Source organism: Coenobita brevimanus, chromosome 14 (assembly GCF_032717465.1).
Source record: "Coenobita brevimanus isolate Jiangsu-jjx chromosome 14, ASM3271746v2, whole genome shotgun sequence".
In the NCBI taxonomy this organism is placed as follows: Eukaryota; Metazoa; Arthropoda; class Malacostraca; order Decapoda; family Coenobitidae; genus Coenobita; species Coenobita brevimanus.
The window spans coordinates 42,881,475-42,887,474 of record NC_136967.1 but is presented as its reverse complement, the minus strand read 5'-3'; positions in this window follow the sequence as shown (position 1 = coordinate 42,887,474).

The window sequence follows — 6,000 nt, the reverse complement described above, 5'->3', positions numbered from 1 at the left end:
AGTTGATTCCTCACCCAGTGTATATCTGATTGTATCATGGGAAAATTAGATAGCTCTTTGATTCCCACTTGTTGCACTTATTTTTGAAACGAAAAATGCGTTGTGGAGAATAACTTGTTTACCTGTTAGCTGCCTCTTCATGTTCATAATTTGCATATGAGTAGAATTACTCTGACTCTATGCTTTGCTCTAAAACTCGCCTGTGGGAGTCAGTTCATTGTATCTGTTCGGTCTCTGAGCATCTACTTGTCGTCTCACGTTAAAGACGACCTTTCTCGATATGTACAGATTTCACAAGGGCTTTTATATATTCTCACCTGATATTCGAGTAAGAAATTTGTCCATTTACTTCATAGTCTGTATGTTTGGCTTTGTTAAAATTGTACGTTTATAAGTGATGTGATCCAGGAATACGGTTTCCATTACTGGGGCACCTTTTTTCATACAAGTTATTTCTCTGATAGGAAGAAATCTTCACACAGCATCTATTGCAGCTTTGAAGCTTGTTATCTCATGGCATAATGGAAGCAACGAAGTATAAGCAAACACGCCTAAGGATGAGGTAAAAAGTGTCAGATTGCCACAACCCATGTACCATGCGATTGGATCAACTCCTGAGATTCCTTAATCCTTAATTTATATTTTTTCTTTAAATAAGGCATCTGACTTGAGCTGGACAGATAGGCTAATATAATGCTGAAAATAATGATGACTCTTAGATGATGATATTTTTTTCATGTTACCGGTGTTCTGCAGGAAAAGAGGCTGGTACGAAAGGAACACTCCTGACCAGACACTACATTGGATCTAACCTTACTCCATCGAACGAGTCGGCCTTCAACCAATGAACAAATTCTTAAACAAGGAAAGAGTTCACCACCTAAATAAGTAAACGTGTGCATGTGTGTGTGTGTGTGTGTGTGTGTGTGTGTGTGTGTGTGTGTGTGTGTGTGTGTGTGTGTGTGTGTGTGTGTGTGTGTGTGTGTGTGTGTATCCTAAAGGCTTTTCTGTTAATCATTTATTTATTTTTTGTCTTTTTTTTAATTGAAATACTAATATACAAATTGTCTCCCTTTACTTTGGTGCCCAGGGTGGCTACTTCTTCTGTCATCCATTAGGTATGTCTCTGCCTGTAATAAATTAACGTGTTCCTATATACATGATTGACCATTTACATCACTCCGCTTCCACTCTGGCGGGTGATGTCTCCTGGGTTGTGGGGAGGGTCTATTCGTTTTTATCAGCAGCAACCCGGCATCATTTAATGATTTCGTACTCTCACTGCCAAAGCACAGCCATAGTAGCCGATTATCCCTCCCTGCAGCACATGAGATAATACTACACGAGAGTCTAGTGGAACGCTATTTCCGGGTCTCCTTGTTTTATTTCTGCTACCATCAAATGACTGTACACTACTTATGGTTAATTCCGGTTACCTCCAAACAATAGTACTTAACTTTACGAAAGGTCTCTCCTGCTGAGGAGGTTAGTACACAATAGATTAATAAGGGTGCTTAATGGGAGATGAATTTGTGCGTGTGTGTGTGTGCTCAATGATACAGATAATCTTACCGCTATTGGCACAAGTGGGTCCTAAGATCGATAGTCGCTCAGGGACCAGTGGCCAGAGCAGACGCAACCCCTCCTCCATTAAAACAAAGTAAGTGTCCATGAGGGTTTGAGAGTGTCTGTTCACTACATAAATCTCTTATTTATTTTATTTTTACCTGGTACCTCTGCAGAATTCTTGGCGATCGTATTGGTCATTGCCATGAATGTAGGCCTACTTATTTTTACATACTGACAGGCATTTCAACGTCTCACTCCGAAACAAAGCTAACTGTATGTGACTGAAGGACCAAGTTGTAAAACCCGGTACATTAGTGTTCTCAAGCAGTTTTAATCCGAGTCCAAATTATTTTTGCAGTTATTCAAGTCATGCGTTAGTGTCACTTTCAAGACTGACCTTCAAATGAATACGGAAGTGTGTACCTCCGGGCTGCCTCTTGTCATACCCCACAGTTCGTTGATAAATGAAAAAATTTAACTCATGACATATATTTTCGGCATAAGCATTTGTGACGCGGTTGACATCCAATCGGCAATTCGTTTCAGTCGAATCACGGATTAGCATTGTTTGCGTTATATTTTTTCGGTAAAATCATAGATATCTTTCATTTTGTAAATACTGGTAGCTTTAAATGTGTGGCTTTGTTCATTCCAACACCCTGAATTTATATAAGTATGCAAGAATATCACTTATGGCGAGCTCATTCTTATATGGCAACAAATTATTAAATTTTATCTTAAATGTCTGAACAAAAACTCGTAAGTTGGATAATTATGAATACTGAAGGAGTTGTCTTGTGTACTCTTATTTCAGTTTTAATAATTTGATTACTTATTTCATTTTACTCCTGTGGAAAGTAATTAACAATTTTTGGACTCCCCACTTCTCTCTCTCTCTCTCTCTCTCTCTCTCTCTTTCTCATTCACTTTCACTGATTACAACGCAATGATAAGAACAAGCAAGAGGATTGCGTGCTTAAGTAAATTGTTTAAAAATGGTTTTCTGCTCTACCAGCACTTGTAACCATGACTGTCCTGTTTTCCCATGGCAACACTGTCAGCGGGTCAGGGTTGCAAATGCTTCTGAGGTTTCGTAAAACTTTCTCCTTAACAATTTATTCTGTGCATTGCTCCTCGGTATCATCTTGTATGTCTATCTGTTTATCTATTGCCAGATGCCTTAATCCCGCAAGGGGTGGCCACAAACAAATCTCCTCCATGTCGTTCTGTCCCCTGCCATTTCACTGACCTGATCCAAGCTCACAACCCCCTCTCTCATATATCTCTGCAATCCATCACTCCAGCTCATCCTTGGCCTGCCCCTCCCTCTACCCCCCTCAACCTCACTCACATACATTTTCCTTGTCAGTCTCTCACTCTCCATCCTCTCCACATTCCCAAACCACTTCAGTATGTTTCTCCTAACTCTTCCTTCCACATCCACACCACAATGATCCTTCACTTCCTCATTTATAAGTCTGTCTCTCCATGTGACTCCACAGGCTCCTCTCAAATAACTCATTTCCACTGCTCTCACTCTTGATTTCTGTCCCTCCAACAAGGTCCAACCTTCACTTCCATCCTTAAGAGCTGGTATCCCAGTACTGTTATGTAGTAACTTTCTCACTTTCATGCTCCTTTCCCTGTTTCTTGTCACTGCTTTCAAGGAACCAGCAACCTTTCTTCCCTTATGTACCCTTTCAAGCACTTCACCCTCCAAATTTCCATCCTTACTCATCACACTATCCAAGTACTTAAACGCTCTCACATTTTCCATTTCATCCTCATCCAGCCTCACTGTACACTCACTGACTTCACTTCTCTCGAAGACCATAACTTTGCTCTTCCCTACATTCACCTTTAGATTCCGTTTCTTACACACTTTCTCAAACTCATCCACTAAGCCTTGCAACTCCCCTCCGTCTTCACTTAACAACACAACATCATTAGCAAACAACAGCACAGGGAGTTTCCAAACACTTCCCTCTCTCATTAGGGCAACTCCAACATCCACTGCCCTACCTTGTATCTCTTTTACAACCACATCCATATACAGAATGAAGAACCATGAGCACATGACACATCCCTTTTTCAACCCAACCTTCAAGTAGAAAAACTCACTCAGTTCACTATCCACACACACTGCAGCCTTAGCACCCTCATACATACTCTTCACAGCATTCAGCAACTTCCCACCTACTCCATATATTCTTAATACTTTCCACAATCCTTGTCTATCCACCCTGTCATATGCTTTCTCCAAATCCATGAAGGCTGCATACAACTTCTTTCCCTTCTCTAGAAACTTTTTTACTAAAGATCTAAGAATGAATATCGGATCTACACAACCTCTTCCCTTCCTAAAACCTCCCTGTTTTTCTCCAACTAATTCCTCTGTTATTTCCTTAACTCTGTCAATAATATCATACCATATACTTTTCCTATTACACTAGGAATACAAATGCCCCTATGATTACCGCACACTTCTTTATCCCCTTTTCCTTTGCACAAGGGAATAACTATGCCTGACTTCCAATCCTCCGGGACTCTACCTTCCTCCCAGAGCAATCTGCACCTCTTCTACATCCATTCTGCTACTATCTCTCCCCCATGCTTCAGCATTTCACCACACACTTCATCAATTCCTGAGGCTTTCCCCATTTTGACTTTCTTCATTGCCTCCACAACTTCCATCCTACTGATTTCTTCCTCTCTCCTCTCATCCCTCCTTCTCCTAGTCATTCTCCAGCCACTTATACGTGAACTACTTTCATTCTCTATGTTCAACTATTCCTTAAAGTGTAATCTCCATCTGCTCAGTTTTTCTACGTTCTCCACTAGTAATCTACCACTTTTATCTTTCACTCCCTTACTAACTTCTTTGCCACCCTGTCTATCTCCTTTTACCTCTTTACAAAACATTTTCTTACATTCCCTCCACTTAACACTCAACTTCCTTCCAAATTTTCATCCACTCTCTTCATACTCTTTCTTATTAATCTTTGCACATCTCTCTTCCTCTCTGCATATAACTCTCTCTTCTGTCTCTCAACTTCCTCCATGCCTTTGTTTCTCATCCACTCACAATATGCTTACTTCTTTTATGCCACAGCCTCTCTCACCACTTCATTCCAGCATGCTGTTCCTTGCACCCCCTTTCGTCTTCTCTTAACCCCACACACCACCTCACATACTGCACATATTTCTTCTATGAATATCTTGCACACACCTTCCACGTCCCCCATCTGATCCAATCCATATTTACCCAATCTCTCCTCCACTTCTCTCTTACTGTATATTCTGCCTTTTTCTCATTCTCCTGTAACCTTTCCACCCTCCTTGTATATACTATTCCCTCATGTCCTTCCCTTCTTCCACATCTTGTATGTTAATGATGAAAATTATGCAGATATTAAAGCCTACATACTCGAACATAACAAACATGAGAACAGTAAAGAGGAGTAGAATGAGAAACTGACTGGATGAGTACATGTGAGTTAGGCTGAAAGGATGTGAAGGGGGAGACCAAAAATGTGAAAAAGAGATGGAATGGAGTGTTATATGAGGGAGGGGGCTGTCAGGTGAAGGTAAGGAAACCGATTAACAGAGGACAGGTCGTCGTGGAGGTGATTTATTTGTGTCCATCTCTTACGGGATTAAGGTTTCTGACAAAAAATAAAAAATACATGAATGGAAAGTAAATCACTAGGGATGCGTCGTTACGAAGGCTTGTACATCACTCAGAATACAGCCCTCAGTCAATCCACTATATAATCATCCTGAGCCTGCCTTACATGAGATGACCAGAAATTCATTTACTTTGAGGTGCACCTTACTGGTTATTATTATCTGAACTGATCTTTGTTAGAGAGTGGTAATTCACCCAAACTCAGAGATAACACCAGTGGTCAGATAATAGTGTTATCATTTTTATTTTTTGTAAGAAAAAAGGAACCGAAGGCCAAGGAGCCAGGATGATTGTTCCCTCCAAGGGAAAAAAAAAAAAAAAAGAACAGAGGGCCAAATTCAAGATCGGCTCATTTCATTTCGAAATGCTGGAAACACTGTGTTTGAAAGTCTGGAGATCATAGGCAGCAGGAAATACAGGCAGAGGGAAACAGTTCCAGAGGTGACTTGTTGCATACATAAAGGACTGGGAGTAACGGTTAACTCTTGCATTAGGGAGTTGCACAGAAAAGGGATGAGAGTTAGTCGCTAGAAGCGTGCTACACCCCCGCCGTAATGGTGGAGGGATGCAAGCAGACAGTTCAGAGGACAGAGAAGAGATAAAGATGCAACAGTGCGGTGGAGAAACAGAGGCTGAAGGGAGCCAGTATGAAGAAAGTTAATAAGATGAAAAGCCTTTGATTCCACCTTGTTGAGAAGAGTTGTATGTGGGGAACCATCCCACATGAGAGAGTTATACTCTAC